This window comes from Epargyreus clarus, unplaced genomic scaffold (genome assembly GCF_041222505.1).
Source record: "Epargyreus clarus isolate Ecla_fem2 unplaced genomic scaffold, WU_Ecla_fem_2.2 ptg000007l, whole genome shotgun sequence".
Taxonomy (NCBI): Eukaryota; Metazoa; Arthropoda; class Insecta; order Lepidoptera; family Hesperiidae; genus Epargyreus; species Epargyreus clarus.
This window is the reverse complement of record NW_027332215.1, coordinates 9,583,931-9,606,714: the sequence shown is the minus strand read 5'-3', so window position 1 is coordinate 9,606,714 and position 22,784 is coordinate 9,583,931. Positions and strand designations below refer to the sequence as shown.

The 22,784-nt window shown below is 37.0% G+C and overlaps 1 long non-coding RNA gene across 1 annotated transcript in view; it reads right to left on the bottom strand.

The window, feature by feature from the left end:
• LOC140743358 (uncharacterized) overlaps nucleotides 1–22,784 on the bottom strand; it is a 177,471-nt gene that overhangs the window by 79,561 nt on the left and 75,126 nt on the right. Inside the window, exon 4 of the long non-coding RNA XR_012102456.1 lies at nucleotides 6–171. This is a non-coding gene — a long non-coding RNA (uncharacterized LOC140743358). The remainder of the gene's footprint in view (nucleotides 1–5; nucleotides 172–22,784) is intronic.

The following is a 22,784-nucleotide window of genomic DNA, read 5'->3' as shown; positions in this document are numbered from 1 at the left end:
CTTACAGGTTGTAATGTTGTTGAAAGGCGTCGCGGGAAAACACTGCTGTCAATTTTCTGGACTTGACTTTGTAGTCTTGATATCTTCGGGAAGAATAGGCGTAGTGCTATTCCTATCAGGAATAATATGTTATTTCCATGGAATTTAACACTGGTTAGAGATGTCCGTGACCTGAAAGGAATACTCAATAAAAATATAAACTTAAGCTGTAATGGAACTACATAGCAAGGTAGGCAAATAAATTAGAGTAGTGATTACCACTACCACCGCCTCTATATTTTCCGCAAAGTAGCAATATTTTCATAAGAATAGCAATTAAGTATGCATAGTACTTCACGCAAAAGCAAGCATGAACATAGATATTAATATTTGAGAAAAAAAAGTACTATTAACTTTACTAAATTTTAAAAAGCTTAGTGGTGTTAAATTTCTCCATGAAATGTTTGATATTTCATTGGATTTTTTAAAGTTGCGCACATATAAAAAACTAATTATCACTTGCTTTAATGTTGATGAAAACACCTTTAAAAAATTACACGCCTGAGTCGATGAGGAAAGGGATTCCAATCGTGGGACAGTTATGGGTTTACGATGATAATGTATTTGACTTAGTCAGGAAAAAAAATGGGGTGAGACAGTAATGAGTTGATGAGGATTTGGCTTTAAAGTCAAGTGTCTTAGCCGATTTCATTCCAACTGTTGTATAAGTAAGGGACCAGCAAGACAAATAGGGATTTCAACCCTTAAAATATACCTACATATGATAAGTGTGGAAAAAAATATTAAATGCAAATTTACAAAGGTAGTACATTGGTGTGTATTACGATACCACGAAGCATTAAAACTTTTGATTACTTCGTTTCACTACTCTCAGTAATACTTTCCAATAAGAGCCTCGCACCCGTCCGGAATTATGTTTACTATATAGTGTTTAATACAGTATTCAAATACATATATATATTTATTAGCAGTCACACACAGCATGAAGATTGAAGACATGCATATTTGTCTCCCACATAAATGTCACAGACGAGACACAAACAGACAAACCATATATCAATACGGTAATAAAAATGCCAGTTTAAGATTTCTATTTTTATTTAAATTTGTATAGTAGGGTGTTGGTTTATATAAAAGCCAGGCTGAAACTACGAAAGTACCTACGACGTTGATCAATATTTTCAGCAAAACAGGAAAACTGCATGTCAAATCTGTACCTATTCGTAATTTTTTTAAAATAAAATATACCTAATTTAAAAATGCATTTTAAGAAACCATAAAATAAAAAGGGAAATAATTTCATGAAGCTCTCGTACCAGCCTCCAATTAAAAGACTCCGTGAATACACGTTTTTATTTTTACCTCAACTGGCCACTAGTTGGGCGGTTAAAGTTTTTTCTGCCATGGAAAAAACTTTCGGTCAGTTTACGTAAATTTTCGTGCATTCACGAAAAAGCGAATTTTATAACGAGCAGTCGGATGTACGAAAGAGAGCCAATTAAAAATAAAAAATATTTACCACTATATCGATGAAAGGTCTGTAAAGTGACAGGTTTTACTTGTAAAAAAATGACCATAGTTGCAAATTCAAATGGGGTTAATTTTTTAATGAATAACCATGGCCTTGATCAAGCCCTTCAATCCTTTTAAATGAAAATCCGCAAAGTAATTATAGCAAATGGCGCCGTACAGTACTCTCATCAACGCACGAGTGAATACATGAGTGAAAAATACCACGATATTAAACTTGCTCTATATTTTTCTCTGCTTTTATTTCATAATTTAACTTTGTCCCAAGTCCTTCTGAATCCTATAACAGGGCTAAAAAGCTTGTTTTAATTAAATTTCTTGCTCAACGACACTTAATTTTGGTTTGAATTTTCTTCCAGAAATCTATTATATTTTTTATTCTCTTCCTAATAGAAATTAAAAGTACGTTACAATACCAGGAGCGGTTTTTATTTGAGAATGAGAAGGGTTATTGACATATTTCCAGTCTAAAAGCGCATCTTTTTCCATACTACGCCACGCTATTTCAAATCGGGTTGTTAAAAGGACACGTAAAAGGACTATCCTGTATCAAATGTTTTATAGCACGTATAAGTCGTTAAATGAGGTTTCACGACTATAACTGTCCAATGATAACAACCAAAGTCGAAGTCTAACGTACTACGTACTCGTACGTCACCTTTACGACTCCCCACAGCACCCGAGGTTACTCAATTCAGTAGATCTGTTTACATTAAGATACAGGATTATAAGCGATTTACGATAGCGTGAAACAACAGAATTAAACGTTGAATTACAGATTGCAGAGGACGAAAAGCGGAACACATAAAATTTGAACAGCTTAAAGTAGCCTTGACTTATCCTCAAGTAGCCTACATCTGTGGCCCACCACAGACATGACATCATTTCTATTTGGGGTTGGTTATGCATATCACTAGTTTACTATGCAGTGACCACTTATCAAAAATACCACATACTCGTTTGTTATTTAACCTATCTACAAAAATAAAACAGAAAATACAATATAATGTGTATTGTTATTATAACAATAAAATGATAGCAGGAAATACGTGTCTCTCACACGAAGACTTTAGTGTGCCCTACAAACGAAACAAACAGTTTTACTACATGCTCTACTGAGAATTCTATCGTTCCTGTAAATATTATTTCACTCTACAAAACTACGTCACTTGAGACAAACGACGAAGGAAAAGTAATAAATGACAGAAACGTGAACTCCCCGATGGTTCGGAATAGTACTTAATAGACGTAAATAAAAACCTGGCATAAACCAATGGCAAATGAATTTGAAAATAAAGCCCAATGGAATTCATTTGATATTGAAATGTGTTCGTATTGGACGCAGCGTGGGCTTTACTGTATGAAAATAAAATATTCAGTAAAATCAGTCGTTGCAGCGACCGGTATTTTATTTCTAACGAGCAACTCCACCTGCATGTACCGTAGTGATTTTTAAAATTTATGCTTTGTAATCTCTTTTATCATATAAACTTATACATCGCATCGCTTGTCACCATATTTTTGGAAGTAATTATTGGACCAATATAAATAAACAAATAAATAAAGGCTTTCTACACTCACAACCCCTCACTAGGATTGCCCGTATCATGGGTGCCATGGACACACACATAGGCAAATACACAAACACCTAGATCCAGAAACAGGAATCTTAATTCACCATTTAGATATCTGTCTGACCGCGGTTTGAACCCGGGACCCTCTGCGCAACAGATCGGTATGGCTCCGCCACGCGGGTCCTCAATATCGTATCTGTTTTTCCCTAGATCACTTCCTACAGAGTTGTTTATTTTATTTGTACCGTCAATTCCAATCTATTGTGAATCATACTAAAGACACTCCCAGTAGTGGGGAGAAACTCGGTCACATTGCCTTAATACAAAAACGGCTATAAAGCCATTAGCATCATAACTAGAACTTTGAACAGTAGCTTCAACCTTATAATCATAGACTTGAGCAAATGATTTGTGTAAATTTAAGCCGATAGTTATATTCCCCCTAAAGTCCCACGCCACTTCAAATTTGATAATTTGCAAAACCGGACACTTGCCTTCCCTAGCGGCAGTGTCGCGCGCATGCACCGTCGATAATGAAAACTGACAAGCGATCCCTCACCAACGTCGAACTCCCAAATGAATTACAAACGTTGTGTATTGCCTGCAATATACAAGTTTTGTACAATGCCTGTTTGTGTACCAATCCATCATCGAGTTACTGTCCCATTCCATGGACGCGGGTCTTCTCGTAGAATAACAACTTTTAGGGTACAGTCTGCTACGAAGTACATAGTACATGCAAAGATAAGCAATGCTGGGTTCGGTTGGAAATCCGTTGGACAACCGCTAATGGCTAAGTCTCGTGCGTGTTTACGTACTTCAAAGGGCAGCTCAAGCCGTGAACCTGAACATAGGCCTCCCGTAATTAGCGCCACTCCGACCGGTCTCATGCCCTTTGAATCTAGCGGTTTCGCGCCGTCTTCTTCAGGTCGTCGGATCTAGTTTGGGGCTGAACTCCTTTTGCCTACGTACGTGGTCGCTACTCGAGGACCTTTCTTTCCCATTGGCTATCGGTCCTCCGAGTGATGTGGCCCATCGCCATTTAGCCTGCTAATTTGAGGGCTATGTCTCGTAGCGATATACCAAGCATAGCTCTCTCTCGCTAAACGACTCTGAGCTGTAGGATGAGGCCTACAGTAAAGGACCACGTTTCGGCGGCGCATGTCATCATTGGCAACACACATTGCTGTATAATATGCATAATTGCAGTATTCACTTTCGACTTCAAGCAATAAGGAATTTTGGACGAGAAGATACTCCGTAATTTCTCGAACGCAGCCCAGTCGAGTTGGATTCTTCGAGTGACCTCCCTCTTAAAGTTGGACTTACCCATCCGTATCGTTTATCCCAGGTAATTTTATTCGTCAACAACTTCGAGAGGAGTGCCGTCAACAACTATCAGTGCAGGTGTGACATGGACAATGTCTACTGGACATTGGACATGGTTTTTGTATTGCCTATGTTCATCTTAAGACACACCCGTTGTGAAGCACTGTTGAGTTCTCCTAGTATTGTGCTGAGGTTCCTCAGCGAATCTGCCAAGATGACTATATCATCAGCTAATCGAAGGTGTGTGACGTGTTCACCATTGATGTTAACGCCAAAACCTTACCACTCCATCAGCTTGATATATTAGTAGGGTTGATATATCAGCTATATTAGTAGGGTTAAATTCAACACGCATTGGGCGCAAATTCGTAGCTTCCGCTACAAGTCAGGCTTAGAGGAGCGTGTTGGCCTAATGTCCAGAAAGATGTACACGGAAATCTGGGCCTAGCCATAGGACAGCAATATGTTTATTTAAGACTTACACCATATTGGCACAAATAAAATTGTAGTCATATAAGTAAATTGTTATATTTACAGTTTTTGCACTTAAATATTCACCCGGGAGCAATATAAATGGTTTATGCTTTAAAGGATATGCCGTAAAAGGCTTGTGTAGCTCGACTCATAATTATTATGCAAATGAGACAGGCAATTAATTAATAACGAACTCAAATATTTCGATGCGCATTCAACGTTAGTGTCTGCAGAAATTGTTGACAACTTTATTTCCGCTTGCCTATCCTAAAACAGCATCTATTTGTTACAGTAAATTCTTATATAAAGTTTTCCGTTCGAGACAAAATTGCGGAACTTTGCGGAAGGGCATAAAATTGTTTAGGACTTGTTTCTTTATTTTAAATTCCTTTTCTGCTCACATTCCCCACTGTCACAGTCATTTTTATTGCACATGTTAAATGCTTGCGGCGCCGTACGCGAGAATTTAGCGATTTTTCAAGAGAAATTCCCGGCAAAAGATTTTGTTGGAAATGTTAGTTTTGGGGTTGCTCAGCCAAATAAGTGTAACCGCGTAATAACAAAACCACAAGTACATATAAACGTGTGGGATATCTTTAAAGGGGATTCTAAATTATTTAAGAGTTTTCAGCATGACTTTTGTTTGTCATGATATAATTTTGTGTAAATTCACTGAACTACGACAATAAACGTTCCAAATGTCGGGAAAAATTAAGTTGATGGGAGCTTTATCAGCGTACGCTGCGTAAACCAATACAGTTATGTAAAAATAATGTATGACAGAATTATTTCTCTTAAAAAGATCTAAATTAAAGTCCGCGATGGCATAAGTCTAGCTTTGTTGTGTACTCCACAATAACTGTTTTTATGGTTTAAAAAGACGACAAAAATGAAGTTGATACTAAAATGGTTTTAATAGGTACCAAATATTATTCCTTATCAAAATAAATTGTTTAAAAAATTAAGCGTTCGATGTAGATAAATTTTTGCTCCATATAGCATGTAAATTGTACTTATAGTTTAGAAGATCCTATGACTATAACATTTTGCGGGATGAATATACGGAGGTGATTAATAAAGGTGATTTTCGTTCAGTTTAATAGAAAGTACTCGTAACCATAACGTAGTAGATAGTATCGACTGTTTCTCTAAATTATCAAAGTAGAAAATGGGGATGCAGTATACCTGCTGGAAAGTGGTCACTGCGACCCATAAGGATTAGTAACCAACTACATATAGATTGGAGGTTTTACCTTAAGCCTATCAAAGACGCGTAGACACTCCTGAATTGGCCGACATGTGCTCTTCGTGAGAGAGCTGCTATATGTTAGAAATTGGTGTGTCGGTGGTATCTCCGCGGTCGATCCATATTGATCCGAATACTTTTTGAATATATTGTTGTGAAAAATTTATTCTAACAATGCGAAGTTGGGAAGTGACTTCGGCTGTATTGAAAGACGATAGTGTGATCAACGAGGCAGGCATCCTATTAGGATAATGGCACGTATGGTCAACAACTGAAGGTGTGTGATGATTGCAAGCCTGTGCAAGAAGATCCTAAATCTCTTGCATTCTGGGGACTTCGTTTGCGTTCCATCGGAGATCAACGAGTTCTCTACATAATACCGCAGAAAACCACCGAGAGGGTTTTATCGGCAAAAGATCCTGTATCAACAGGGTGGCGCTCACAAATTATAATCTTGTATGTCAAACCTTAATGAGTCCACGAATCAAAAATAATGTTTTTTCTCCTTATCGAGCTCTAAAATATTCATTACTCTAAACCCTTTAAAGTACTCCAACTTGATGTTTCAATTTTTTTATTCGATTCTTGAAGCACCACCGCTATTCTCTTTTCTGCCTAATAACAGCAGTGTTCAGCTGTTGTACGATTGTGCGTATGTTCTTGTCTGCCTTTATTAGTTCATAAAGTGAGATATTTCATCTCCTGTAGTGTAACAAAGGAAATGTAAGCGAAAAATGTCTTTCTTCGCTCATAATCTCTGCGGACGTGACGTCATGCGCGAAAAAGATTGCTAGTATTTATCATAAGGAATCGTTTGTCGTATCAAGTTTGAGAGCCCGGTGTAAGTTTTTTGACGTGGTTTTTGTAAAAGTTTATAAAACTCCTTAAGTTCCTGATATTTTTACGAATTTTGTTTATATAAAGTTCCTTAGATAAATCATTTATTATATTATGTATGTATCCATGTATCCATTTTCCAAGGTAAGACTTATAAAATTGGTTATGTAATGTAAACTAGAAAAACAGATCATTTAATTTTGTGTATGTAACACAAAATTAAAATCTGTTTATCCATAAACTTTTGTATTTGGTTTTTTGCATGGAAATAACTTAACACCTTTTTGGTTATAGAAAGTTTGTTTTATTATTTTATTTTATAATTTACGCGTATGAAATAATGTCATGGGCAAATCCTACTAAAACACATTATTATAACGTGTTTGCGTTACATTATGTTAGAGAACGAACAAAAAGACCTATATTTGTATATAGGACAAGGTTAGCGACTGCGTAGAAGGGTATGCTCGTATGTATTTATTATTTACTGGCTTTACTGCCGAAAGCAGAAAACATGTTATGATACATTTATAAAATATGTTAATGGCGTGAAATTAAAAATGCATACGAAAACACTCACTCCGTTTTACTACCTATGGTTTTATTTATTATGCAATTTTAATGCATATAATTGTATTGTATTGTTGATGGCATAATTCTGAGTTTGTTCCCTTTCGCGATTGTTGCAGCGCATAGTATTTAAATAGCATTAGGTAATTATAGCCTTCTTTGTTTTGTTTATTCCCTTTTGATAGTTTTGTTAACTTTTTTTTATTTTTGTGTTTTTTTGTTTATTTATTTATTTATTTATTTATTTATTTATAAAATAACATAACATGTAATTTACAGGCTTAACCTAAAACATTACATGTGCTCAAGAATACTTTACATACATTCATAAATCTTGTAAGGTTGTCATGAAATATGTCAACATCAGGCATCTGTAAAAGCAGGCGATTGATTAAAGCAGGCGCAGCGCAGTGTGGTGCAGCTGCTGTGCGGCGCGTGCACAACAAACGTTCTGCCAACAGACGGCCAGGCCTTCTGCCTCCATACCCTCCACGCATATACTGCATCGGAACCTCTATACCACATTTGGCAAGTGCAAGGGGATTATCAATTTTATTATTAAGTAACAGATAGAAATGCACCATTAAAAATAGCTTTCGCCGTAACTCTAATGTATCGAGCCCTATCATACCTGTTACAAAAAGGGATGGGTATAGATAAGGGTAGAACCCAAATTTACGACTGTAGATAAATCTGGCAAGTTTCCTTTGGACTCTTTCCACCATGAGAGAATATTTCTTCTCACAAGGATCGAAAACGACTGCGTTATATTCGAGTCTAGAACGAACGAAGGTATTGTATAGAATGAGCGCTACATTTGCATCAGTGAAGTTTGAAGCCATTCTCAAAACAAAACCTAATGTTTTGTGTGCCTTAAGACATAAGTCTTTTATATGTTGCCTGAAATTTAGTTGCGAATCGAGTGTTAAACCAAGATCACGTATAACGTTTACGCGTTCGAGAGGTTTGTTTTCAAGGTGGTAGGAGTGTATATACGGTACACGCGATCTGGAAAAAGTTATAATTTTACATTTTTCGCTGTTTAACGATAATCGATTGTCAGAACTCCACTGTAAAATACGATTTATGTCGCTTTGCAGAGCTTCACAATCCTGGCTATCAACTATAGGGTAATATAATTTCAGATCGTCAGCGAACATAAGACATTTTGCAGATCTAACAACCCTCGGCAAATCGTTGATCATTATTAAAAATAGACTAGGGCCAAGTGTACTTCCTTGATTGACTCCTGATCGCGTATAATAGAGATAAGATTTATGTGAAAGTAGGTGGACATACTGAGTTCGATTGTCTAAGTAAGAAGCTAAAAATGCAAGCAATTTGGGAGTAAAACCAAATAGACTGAGCTTCATCAAAAGTATATCATTATCTACTCGATCGAATGCCTTTTTAAAATCAAAATAAGCCGCGTCAACTTGGCGACCCGCGTCCATGGTGTCTATGACGTCACTGACAAAATTAATGTGATTGGTAACTGTTGAGCGGCTAGGCCTGAAACCGTGTTGGCTATCATGAAGATGGATACTAATTTGTTGCATTATACGAGCATTGAGAATAGATTCAAACAATTTGCCGAAAGCTGACAGAACTGCAATCGGCCTATAATTAAATATTTCAGCACTATCACCATTTTTGTGAACTGGTGTTACCCTAGAAGTTTTCCAATATGCAGGATAGGTTGATGTTAATAGGGATAGATTAAATATATGCAACAGGGGATACATAAATACTTGTATACAATCCTTTACTACGAATGGAGGAATACCGTCTGGTCCTGTAGAAGACTGGTCTCTCAAGCGTTTCCCTGCCTTTATTATTTCGGCCGAAGTAACAGAATCAACAGAAACGTACGGCGTATTTATGGAGGTCCTAACATTATGAGTATCTTGGTACACGTCGCAGTCGAGGCATGGCTTATCATTCAGAAATACGGAACTAAAATACTCAGCAAAAGCATTGACTGCGTCTTGTCCAGAAAAATATTTGCCATCTTTTTTAAATAGGCTACACTTATGCTGACTCTGACGTTGAGTTTTAACATGTCTCCAAAATATATTTGGGTTTTTACTAATACTATGTTCTACAAATTTTATATAATGTGCATACGCATTATCGATCATTAACTTGACTTTAGCTCTGTAGTATTTAAATAGTTCCAAATTAAAAACCTTACCTTCCATCTTATATCTTTTATGATGAAAATATTTATATTGAATGTTGCGTATAATATCAGGCGTAAACCAGGATGGATAAATGTATCGTCCGGTTTGCCCACTACGCTTTTTAATCGGTACGCAGGCGTTAAAGGAATTGTCAATCAAGGTGTAGAAAGCTCTTACGGCTGCATTGACATTATTGCACTCGATTACACTAGACCAGTTAATAGTATGCAATGAAGCGTAAAGTGCCACAAAGTCAGCTTTACGGAAATTCCACTGGGGTTTTGTATATGCGTGAGGGTTGTGGTACGATGAGTATATGCGCGTGGGGCGTCGAGAACATTTAGATAGTGGCAAGCGGATCTCAATTTCGAGTGGTGGGTGATATGAGTCGGGTGGCACTAAGGGTTCAACATCATCAGTAACTCTTACGCTATCACTGCGCAACCCACTCAAAACCAGATCCAGCATACCATTATTCTTATTATAAACATTGTTATGCTGAATAAAATTACAGAAGTTTAAAAACAAAGAAAACTTATTTTTTATACTTTGGGTACAAGAGTTAAGATTGAAATCACCCACTACCAGAATTTGTAATGACGAGAATTTAGTTATAATATTTTCCAAAATTGTAAAAATATTCATGTACTGTTCATCCTTATAGCTAGGTGGTATATACACTACACAACATATGAATTTAATATTTTTAAAACTAATAACAGCGCACACTAACTCTTTGTCCTGCGTTAGTCCATCAATATCATAGACTCGTCTAACATGATATAAATCGCGCACCGCCAATAGAACGCCTCCCCAACCAACATCGTTACACCTATCCTGACGTAGCACTATGTAACCGGGCGGGAAGAGCTCACCATCACTTATAGAGCTCAACAAAAACGTTTCAGTCAGAGCTATAATATCTGAGCAATTATTTAGTATAGCATTCTTGAAATTAGCAGTTTTGCTGCGTAGGCCACGAACATTTTGGTATGTTATATATACATTACGCCATTTGTTTTCACATGCAGCTGTACTATAGTTTGACGGTTGATCTTTGCTCACGTCTTTGAAACCATTCATTGAATTCAGTGTTTGGTGGCCAGCTGCTAGCATTCATGAAAAATTCGAACGAACTCTCGGGCACTGCTATAACAAATGAGGCATAATTTTTGTGTTTTAAATCTAGTTTTTGCACATCATATGCTACATCAGAAGGTTTGCGCTTCGTCATATACGCAATAACATTTTCTGGCGTGGTGTCTACACGCAGGGACCACACATGTATACGTCTCATTCGTTCAACAGAAGCAAGATTATCGTCAAACTCACCCGTGCCGCGAATGACTGCACGTCTGTACTTACGACGCCGTTGTTGCACTATCCATTGACCGTTTTGTTCGTCATGCATAACTGTATCGTCTTTATCACTCGGCAATGATGACTCCGGCTTAGAACTTGATAAGACAGCGGATTTGGTCGAATCACGTTGCTCGGCGCATCGCTTCATTTGGAGCGGGACGTTGTCGGCAGCCACTCGTGCGCGTTGGCGACGCGTCATCACTGGTTCGGCCTCTATAATTGGCTGTACAATTTCTGTTGCTGTTGTAAGTGGCTTCTCGCTCGGTCCTTTGGGTCGCTTGCTTGCCGCAGGTCTACCTTCCGTACTCAATTGTTCTTTAGAGCAATCGAATTGTTGAAGTTTGTCGATTTTAGTTTCAAGTAGACGAACCATGTCTATTAATGAATTAATTTTTAGTTCTAATGGTAGAACCAGACTTTGAATAAGTTTTAGTACTTCACTGGACACTAATTTCTCCATAATTATAGACTTAGGAATTTATTACTTGGGAAGTCGTACGAACACGTCTTAGCGGAACGACGGCGCGCGGGGGGGGTGTTGTTTTCTTCAATTTCTTTTTTATTGTAATCTTTGTATATTTAGTTATAAAAACTGTACTGTGTGCTGCAATTATTAGCCAATTTGGATTATGACGTCAATATCATGCAAACTAATCGATCTATCCAATGTTTGCCAAGTAATGATTAAATTTGATCACTTAGTAGTAGTATAAATGGTCAAATTTCGATAAAGGCAAAATATCGGACAGGTTGATTTTTAATACCGGGCAATATTAGCAGAAATTATTTGCAGTTAGAGCAGGAGTCACCTAAGCAGAACATTAGCCTTGCGTTAGCGTGCGCGGTGTTCCCGCGCGTACTTCAAAGATGACGGGATGGAGTAGCTTCAGCTCCAGCGGCGCCGGAACCGCGGACGAATGCTTTTAGCATACCCACAGTCCCGACAAAGGGCGTACAGAGAAATACCGTGGGGGTTTAGCCGGTAGGATTCCGGCATATCCTCTCTGATGCCCCCGCGGCTAGGAGGAATCCATGTGGGGTTTCCCCAACGGATATGATATTTCATTATTTGTTAGCTATGCCACTGCGCATAGACCTCATGAACTGATGCGCAAGGCCACACTGGATGCTCAGGGTTTAGAATTTCCAATTGTGGGGTATAAATGATGACCGCTATTTAAAAAAGTGATTGGCCAAGTGAGACTGAGACTTGGACACGAATGGAACCGACACGAATTTTTAATTTTTTCAATTTTTTATTTAGTGTTTTTTTTTATTATTTTAGCACCCATAATATAACGTACTCTTATTACGGTTCAATAGAAAAAGCGAAAAACGCCTTAAAATAGCAGTTCTTTGTATGGGGACCCTCTTTTTCTTTCAACTTTTATTTTAAGTACCTATTTGTTGTTATAGTGGTTGCCGTTATGCATACTCTGTAAAAAAAACAAGTCTCTATTTATAACGGTTCAAGACGTACAGCCCTTTGAACGTCGGGCAGATGATCAGACCGCGGAGGCTTACTGATAGTGATCTATTTTTACCCTTTGGGTACGGAAACCTATAAGGGTTTCAGAAATAAGGCACCAAGTCAATACAAGTTCCTCGTATTTTTTACACGAACTTTGTCTTAGTTAGTACTGTACTTTACTGATTAATAAATTAGCATTTAATCCCATCTTTAGTCCGCAAGCTAAATTTGCTTCCTACTTACTCTACTTACTTCTTTGTCCTTATGAAACTTCAATTCAAAGCTTTCATTCTCAAAGCTCAAACATCAAACGAAGTTGGCTTTGAATTATTCTCTATATTTTACTTGTTCGCGAATGAGAGCACTTAACCTTCGAGTGCATTAAAACTTTGTTAAAGAAAAGATGTTAGTTGGAAAAAGATTTTCCTTAGAGATATTTTAGAACCTGGAAGGAAATTCAAGCTACATTTCAAGGAAATACAAGAGCAAAGGACGAAGGTCACGAAAATTGAAAATGTTAAAGGTTTTGTTTCAAAATATTAATATGAGCGTCAAGATAAAATGCAACCCGCACAGCTTCAAGGATCACAATGATGCCGTGGAAGCATTTCTAAGGGTTCTGAATTTGAATAGTTTTCTGTATTGCAATATAGCTGCCGAAGTGGCTAAGTTGTGTCAATAGAGCTGTCGTTGGAGAATCGCTACAGATAAATTCTTTTGAGAAATGTAGGTTACCTATTTTTTATGTTTTTATAAAAGGAATATTGTCTAGAAAATAGTATCTACCTTCTTTAATTTAAGATCTTCTCACCTGCCTAGTCTTAACGTTATTCTATTAATGTTTGACATGGAACCCAACATAATAATTTCCATACCTACAATTTTAATGCTGTTTGAAATTTCAATTATAAACCGTAAAAATAAAAGCATTACTCATAAGTACGGACTTTCTTTAGCTTAATTGACTCTAAGCTTTCACGGTGCTGCCCTTTATGCAATTTCTAAAGCTGAGTACTTAGTTTTTCAGATGAATTAATCGTCGAGAGCGATAAACTCCTTTTGCTTTTCTCTCAGGCCTTCAAGTCAACTGAAGGGCAATTCAAAAGAATTCTTTATTTTTTTTAACACAGTATTATCCTAAAAGGCCTTTAATTTTTTCTGTACATGACGTTTAGTTTTTCGATTCATTTATATATGTTTATTTATAGCAATACAAGTACGCCAGAAAAAAGTTGGAAGATAGTAGACTGGTTTGTGGTTCGACTCAGGAGGTACCACAACCAAACCTATTACAGCCGTAGGTATAACAGCAGTTGTCCCTGTAGTTCCGGGACCAGAATAGGGCTACAGTATCTCCTGCTTGTCGTAAGAGGCGACTAAAAGGGGCTTTCGGGGTGGTAAGTGTGGGAGCTCGAACCGTCCGGCCAACGACCTCGGGAAGGACGGCGGTATGTGTGGTCGCATACTGTCGTGTACATCGGACGGTGGGGGTGATTCAATCTCATTTGGGCGGAGCCCGACGGGGCAGTGCGCTGAGAGAACTCCGGTTGCAGTTTGAAGGTTTCCCCCTCGAGAAGAAAAAAAAAAAAAAAGGTTTAACAGCAGTGTCAAGCGCTGCTGTGTTCTGTTTTGAAAGGTGGGAAAAATATTTATCCGAGGCGTTCCATTTTAGTAGGACAGAGACCTTATCGAGGATTGATTACAAATGTCGATAGATAGTGCCGCTTACTATCATATTGACTACATGTTCGTATCAGCATACGAACAATCTGTTTTACAAAAAAGTTATTCAATATTATTATCATGCGGAAACATATCAGTTTCCATTAATAGCATACCTGAACCTTTTGTTGTTAAAATCGGAAAAGCGCTGAAATATGATAAGCTTATCACAATCTGAAATGTAACGTAACGTGGCGTAAACGTTAATTAAATTAAACTGGGATATCTCTTTCAACAGAAGTAGATTTAAAACATGCCTAACCGTTGGTTAACGTTTATATATTCTAGTACCCTTAGTATGAGTTATTACGTTTTTACAAAAATGTCTGTTTTTGTATTTGTGTACGTATTTTCCCATACATTTTCACTCAGCGCCCCTAGCGGACTGTACCATAACTGATTGGATATGTATGGGAAATACGTAAACAAAAACAAAACCAGTCATTTTTGTAAGAACGTTAAAACTCATACTAAGGGTACAGAGCAGAAATTACGAGTAGTACGTAAAAGAGATAGCGATTATGTCACCCAAAATATAGTTGCAAGAAAAAATCCGATAATGTAATTTACGGAAAGCAACTAGGAATTTACGGAACACTTTTTTCTTTTAACTCCGGTTGACGTGAATTGATAATAGATGTACTAGCCTTTCCCAGCTCACGTCAACCGTGCACCTTGTTATGCGAGCTTTTAGTGGTATGAAAAAATGGCCTTTGATCGAGCTCGTGAAGTTTATCCCAGCTTTCTCTTTGCACATTTTGAATTTCACGTTCCGAGATAATCCTGCACAGTTACCTCAATAGGAATAGTTAACGGAACACGAATGTATACGAGTAAATGAAATCAATGTATCCGTTTGTAATTTAAAAATATTGTATTTTTTATAATTTAAAGATTACGCTGCTTGCTTTTGGAACCGCTTCCTGGATAGATTAACTCTTTTAGAGATAGTCCTTTACAATAAAACTCACAGATACGTATTATAAAAGCAACATTTAATTTAATATTTTTATATTTAAAAAGGTTTTAAAAACAACCTTTTTAGTAATGTCATTTGTTAGTTATTTGATACATTATTTTTTTAATTTATTTTTGAAACAAGCCCAAGCATTGTGAAAATTTGAACTATATAGAGCCTTGTGCCACACGGTCATACAATCAAACGCAGAGGCTTAGTTACAGGGTTCCGTGTTTACCCTGTGGGCACGGAACACTAAAAACAAAATTCGGATAAGTCTTAAAAGAGTTCCTCGTTTCACAGATAAATAAACTGATAAATAAAAATTGTATCTTATTTTTGAAACAGTAACAGAAAAAAATCACATATTACATAGGAAAATGACAATATTTTATTTACGATATAATATATGATATAAACAAGCGCGTCAAAAACGAATGCTAATATTAACGTTCAACATGCAGTACACAGCGCTAAGCTTTGATTAAATGGGTTTCCAGGCCGCCTACTCGGGAGCTTAATCCTAACTTGGGCGTTGTAATCATTAGCAAGAGTGAACAGGTAAGGATCACTTGTTTCACCACCGGCGACAAAGGGGTATTTACATAAGACATTAGTGATGCCTTGGGATAGTAAACACGCCATTCGAAAAAAATCTCAAGTTGAAGGTATATGTCATGGTGTAGTTGACTCTTTATAGGTGACTGCGGCAATACAAATAGTATATTTTATTACGCCTTGTATCTCTTGTAGTGAGGAATATCAGTGGTACTTAATACCAGGCGATATGTGTAGAATTCATGCTCGATTGTTACTTTCAATACTTTAAAAGATGGAGTATCGATCCTGACATCGTGAAATCTCTTGTATTTCTATGACGGCACTTTAGTAAAAAAGCGAAATCACGGTCACATGGACCGTACATCCATTAAGAAATTATTGGCCAAGTGCGAGTTGAACTCACACGGAAGGTTCCGTACAACCAAATCTAAGCAGGTGTAGAAGTAAATGCATTGTGAAAAAATAATAGCGGGTTCTTCTATGGCCCATTTCTTCTCAACTTTTTTTTTAGTGGTTGTACGAGTATATAGTCTGTAAAAAATAAATGTATCTACGAGATAGAGCTCTATGACAAACGGACAGGCGGCGAAGGCTTAGTAATAGGGTTCCATTTTTACACTTTGGGTACGGAACCCTAAGAACTATACATTTTCCGACTTAATTATGATAAAATCGTCTACCGCTTCAAGTTCGCTTTGAAACAAGTACCTTGAACTTTGAAACTGTGTGGGATGCGCTCTAGACGAGAATCAACGATGTTATCAAGAGTCAGGTTCAAGTTCAAGTTTATGCAGAAATTACGCTCCGCTTTGAAACGCCGAGAACTGTGAGAGCGTTATTTGAGCAGCGTCACTTTAGATAGGTATATTATTTTGCAGCGTGGAGAACTTTTGTTTGCAATAAAGATAAGCATAATACCTCAGAATTCTCCTATGTTCATTTATGCTGGAATATCATAATACCCTCTTTTAAGGATAATGGTTTCAGAATGAGAATTGTGTAGGCCACCGTCGGTTATGCTGCCCAGTTTCAAATTTGAATTGACATTGATGGATTTGAAACATCTTTAAGAACGATCAAGATGACTCAGGCCCTTCTCTCGCGAAGACTTTTAGTAGCTATGACTGTGTCATGAATACCGGTCGTCTACTCTTATCCTATTCTATCAATGCCGTCTTTATTAGTAGTATATCGATGATCAATGCGGTTTCCGTACACGGCGCTCTCAAAATTCGATTATATCCATTTTGCTGAGCTGTCAAGCAGGTTTGACAACAGTTTTGACAGTCGCATCAACCACTTTACTTAATCACTACAGATGCTGAATGTTCAAGCGATAGTAGCGAAGAGCGATCAGCAGTAAGCACATTTATCTTGTGCGATGTTGTCTTTTACAGAAACAAGTGACATTTGTCTTCCAATTTACACCGACGTACTTTCATTCCAAGCTTGATCGAAATTGTTGTCAAAAATTACCTAAAGCAATGACCTGGTATTAATACCTATACCAGTATTAATGGGCTGTAGCTCGCTATGATTCGAAGCGCTCGATCCCATACCTATACTTATCTTATAATAGCTATATGAAGCAATTGTGTCATGCTTTGGCAATAGAAGGGATATAGTAAGATATCTTACGCCTTTGACAAGATTATGTAGCTATATGAAGCATTTACCACGTAGGCTGTAATATCAAGTAAGACTACTACGACATTTGACGATTGCTTTAAATAGGTGGTAGAGAACAGTAAATACCATTGATGTGGTAGGGGAGATATACTTTTCCGAGGGGTTCCAGCTTAGTCCTCAGGGGTAGTGGCGCATCTATGACCGACTTCCGGTAGGAACATCTAATCCTATCTGGGATTGATTACAGATGTCTATCGGTGGTAGTAGCCATGTACCATCAGATACTCCTAGATTATAAAAAAGTTATAAAGTCATAAGGTTGCAAGTATATCACAAAATCATCAAGTTTTCATAACATCATAGTCGTTTGATATGGGATTCATCATACACGTTAGCTTCTGTGCTAGTGATGTTATTAATAGACATCTAAAACCGAACACACGGCTGCAGGTGGGCGGAGCGATGGGCGGAAAGTCGTTTTATATAAATCAATGTTCATATACCTAGTCTATCTGAAGATCGTAATAGGAGACCACCCATTAATCTATTTCAGACTAACTCTTTGTAACAATTTCATATACCTACGTGTACACATACACATGAAACATGAATTTTTACGAAAGTCCTTTAGATATCAGACTAGGTTTGTTACAACGGTATTTAAGCTTTGATGCAATGCACACTACAAAGGAATAAAATTATATTCCTTCACGCTAGCCGATGGCTACCGAACTTTCCATTTCGTAATTGCGAAATGGTTGGTTTCACTTACATGAACAACATAAATCTCTGAGGCATTCGACATTGTATTACGTATTAAAATACATACGTACACAGAACCTTTTCGTAGTCGGTTAAAGATGTGAGGTCAACGACCAGCGAGCTAGGACAGTTGTATGTATGAAAAAGATTCAATGCTTCGGAGGACAAACGGGTCGGTGCTGATGTTGTCATTAAGCGACGATCGTTAAGCCTCGTCTTCGACATACACTTCGGGTGTACTCGGGCATCTTAAGTATTGGGTATTATGCTATTATTCAATTGAAGTAAGGTATTGATATATTGATTAAATATGTACGCACACTCTGAATTAACACGACTAATGCGGCTAATCAGTGCTTGTTTCAAAGCTGATGGCTGGCAATGGAAGACTACCATTTCGATTCAGAACGTGAATGATAAAAATAGTATCTTGAAAAAATCTATTTTTTTGCAACATTGAAGTATGTTTACCTGATGATATCTGATCTCTGCTGCCTAGACATTTTATAATAACCTCATATCGGACAGAGATTCTAGTTGAGGACAATCGCATTCGTGGCCATTTTTAAGGACTAAGAGGGACGCGTTATATGGCGGACGCGTTTTACAAGTCAGGCGGCATCCAGTACGATCGAAACAAAGAGCTGCTATACGCTAGAATTAGCACTCCTTCAAAAATGTTTACATGCTTGAAAGTTCTCTAATTTAAGGCCCTTAAAGAAGTATAGAAGTTCGCATTAGGCTAAAGTGGTGGAGCTAGGCTGGTATAGTCTTACTCTAAGAGGATGCGTGAACCCAACATTGGAACAAAATTGGTGGATGATGAAAGCGATTAATCTGCCATACGCAGCGTACTTCGGCCGCAAGGCTTCAGTGAAAATCAAGGAATCAGTGAATATCAAGAAATCAAGATATACTATGAAATAATTTATAAAACACCATTGAAATAACGTACGTAAATATTATTTCATCTGTTCATCCCAAGCTTGGCTTACTCGGGGAAATCTATATATATATGTAAATAGGTACATCCCACGCGCATGCGTACATACCCTCAAACTTTTCGCCATGTATTGATAAACTTAATATTACAAAGGCAGTTTGTCGTTGGTGCTAAAATTACAAAAACGCGGAAAATGTTCTGTACGTAATTCTGATGGTAATTCGGGGTTTATAAGCCTTGTTCAAAAACGGACAGAAAAATAGTCAATTTTACTATGTTTTACATGTACTTAAAAAAATATCTCAACGCTAAAGTTTTACCATCTTTAATAAGATTTTCATTGTCGAAGTCGGGGACCTTTTTTCAAAATGTGTATTAACATTTTTATTATGTTTATAGGACTGCGTTGCGAAACTAACCACCAGGTAAGGCAGTTGAAGTCTATCATGCAGGCTGCTTGCCTAGGCGATGTCTACTTACTCTTCTCTTGAATAGTTCCAGGTAAGTAACAAGTGTAAGTCATAATTAAAACAGAGGTCACAAGTGGTTTTAAACCAAACATGAAAAGTGGTAGTTGGTTCTGTTAATGAATTTTTATTATCAGTTGTACATAATATTAGATATAATTAACGCGGTTATGACGCAAATCAGAATATTAGGAATGATTTTATTTTAACCAAAAACTGTATGGGGCCTCTACACCGCTACAACACTGCGACTCGACTTCACAGACAATGTAGCATGTTATATCGATAAAAGTATCGACTTTTAGCCATAAGAAGAAAATACATACGATTGGTGAAATCTCTTTCAGGGATTTACCATAGAAGCACCGCATACTTATTTGGGAGTGCACATTTTGTCTCATGGATATAGTAAAACATGTTGCATTAGTGTGATAAGTATGATACCTACTTTATCATCCAAGAAGAACAAACCAGAATGCAAATTATAGATATCTGTACCCCACATCGACCCGTTGCCTGTGCTGTCGCCAAAATGGTCGCCTTATAAATAAACCAGCCGGCTTCCAGAAACAATACCTAATGCATCTCATATGCGATAGACTTGAAATAAAATTTAATGGGCTGTAGATACTAGGTGGGCTGCAAATGAGTTTCGACCCGATCAGACAGAAATAAGCTTTATATAACCAAAAACCTATCCAAATTAGATAAGTTAGTGTTTGAGAAAGTTGCGGATATAGAAATATACACATATAGCGATTGAATACAGAATCTCCTTTTTGGAAGTCGGTTAAACGTTGAAGAATTGATCGAACATGATTCTATGTGGAGTTTATCGACAACTTAAGTCGCTTAAAACAAACAAAATAACGACACATTAATTAATTTGATTGTATTGTACTCATATTTATGTAGGGAGGAGATTATGTAGATAAATTTCAATTCATCTAATTTGCCTAAAAATCATTTAATGAATTCGATGGCCAATAATGAATGAATTCAACTGTCAACACCAAATCAAGCAATCTTAAACTCATTCAACCCGTGAAATATGTATCGTTCAGCATATTATGCGCATCGTTTCAAATTTCGACCGCCCGGACAGAATCGGAGGCTGCCCGGTTTATCATGAAAGTTCCCAAATCTATACGACACAAGTCGTATACCTATACTTCAGTTTAGGAAGCGCGCATGCGCTGGTCGCTCACACAGACATAGTCGCCCTAGGGCTCCTCCTTCGCAAAGAAAGCACATAAAACGGTTACCGAACCTATGTATTATAAATGATTACTAATATTTTAAATGTGAAAGTCTGTTTGTTCATTTTAATATTTATGTTCCATTTTTATGAAACAGCGGCGATATTGGCAGTGCCATTGCGAGAACGGCATACGTTTGATCTTGTAAAATGGTGCAGATTATTATTCAATGCATTAGCCGAAATTGTGGAATTGTTAGTTTTTACAGAATATACTTATACATTCAAAAGTCTTCTTCTTCTTTAATTTATTTCATCCTGGCTGATTATTTTTGTGGTCATTGTGAAATTAGATGAAATTAATGAGGTAAATATATTCTGTGAAGTAAAGAATAACGAGATTTAATGTGAAATTCTATTTAAAAAAAATGTATTATTGGTTTTAAATACGACTAAAACAGAACTCACAGTAAAATAATGAAAACATACCATTAAAAATATAACAAAAATATGAAAATTGTTTTATATGTAGAACATAGACGCGTTGAAATTGAAAGCATGAATAATTGAAAAATGAAGGACTTAATCTTAAAAATAATTTAATGAAAAAATAAATTATTGTGCAGGTAACACAATAATTTATTTCGTACTACACCGATGAAAAAAATAATATAGTGTCAAGCCAAGGTTGTCATGTACAAGTAAATACCATAGATATAGATATATACGTCAGTAGAATAATATATGGTAAATATTGAATTAGAGTCGCTTTGACATTTCCTCTTTGGAGAAACAGGGAGATGTATTTACTTTTTTACAGATAACAGAAGACTGAAACAGTGAAACCGCGAACAAAGGTGGTATCATATATCGTGATGTAAAGTCAAAATCATACGAACCCTCCTAGACATAGATGGGTGCGTTCGCCCGCTTTCGAAGTTCAAACCGTTCGACCTTTACTCGTCAACAAGCTATCCAGATTCCTGGGCCGATACGAACCCAATTAAATTGTTTCATCCTTACCTTAAAATAAATTCACCCTTATTCCATGAGAGTTAGGTATAATTTACAATCAATTTACAGATCTTTCACCATTTACGTAAATTTTGCTGAAAATCCATTTGGGACGTTGATTGGAAACAAATAAATTCAAATTCATTAATCGTGTTTAATATTTACAACTGTTCGGTCGGCGTTCTAATAACATGACCTTTTGTATCAACAAATAGCTGTCGGCTGATTTGTATTTCTAAACAAATGAAAGTTAATTAACGTCCTTGATGATTATTTTGTTTCATTAGAGTTGAAAGTGTCAATGTCAACAACACGTTTTAGGTATATTAAACCTACTATTTGCATCCAGTGTGAGCGCTTTGATAGTTTACATTGTTTATTCACCTGACTGGGAAGTTTTAATGGTCCTTTATTCGTTTGAATATGGTAATTACTTGATATTATTTTTTCCATCAGTTTTTAGTAAGCGATGCGGCCACCTCGTAGCAAATTGTATCTACCTACATCACGCCCCGGTTTTGTAAGTGAAAACTAGCTACACAACTTGAATGCTTTCGAGTTCCGGGAATTAAGGAAAATGGATGAGTGAATATCTCGCTATCACCCGAATGACGTCTCTTCCTTCTATTTCCTCTACACTTCAGCTGCCTGAATACATTTTCAAAGCGATGAATAGCTTTGGTGATATGACTATGTCTTGTACGACACCCCATCCCAGTCAGATAATGTTCACGCTTTTGTCATGTAGTCGGACTGATATCATGACGGCTTTGTGTACACACTTCGCAACCTTTCATAGATAACTACACCATATTCCAGTTCTCGATAGATTCTAGGGCTTTTTCACAGTCAACACAGACGACCGATTCCCGCTTACATTCTGTTTGTGTGTGGTCTATGTTGTAGTACCCATCGTTTTAGAATTCAGTTTATTCGCCAGGCTGGAAGATGTCT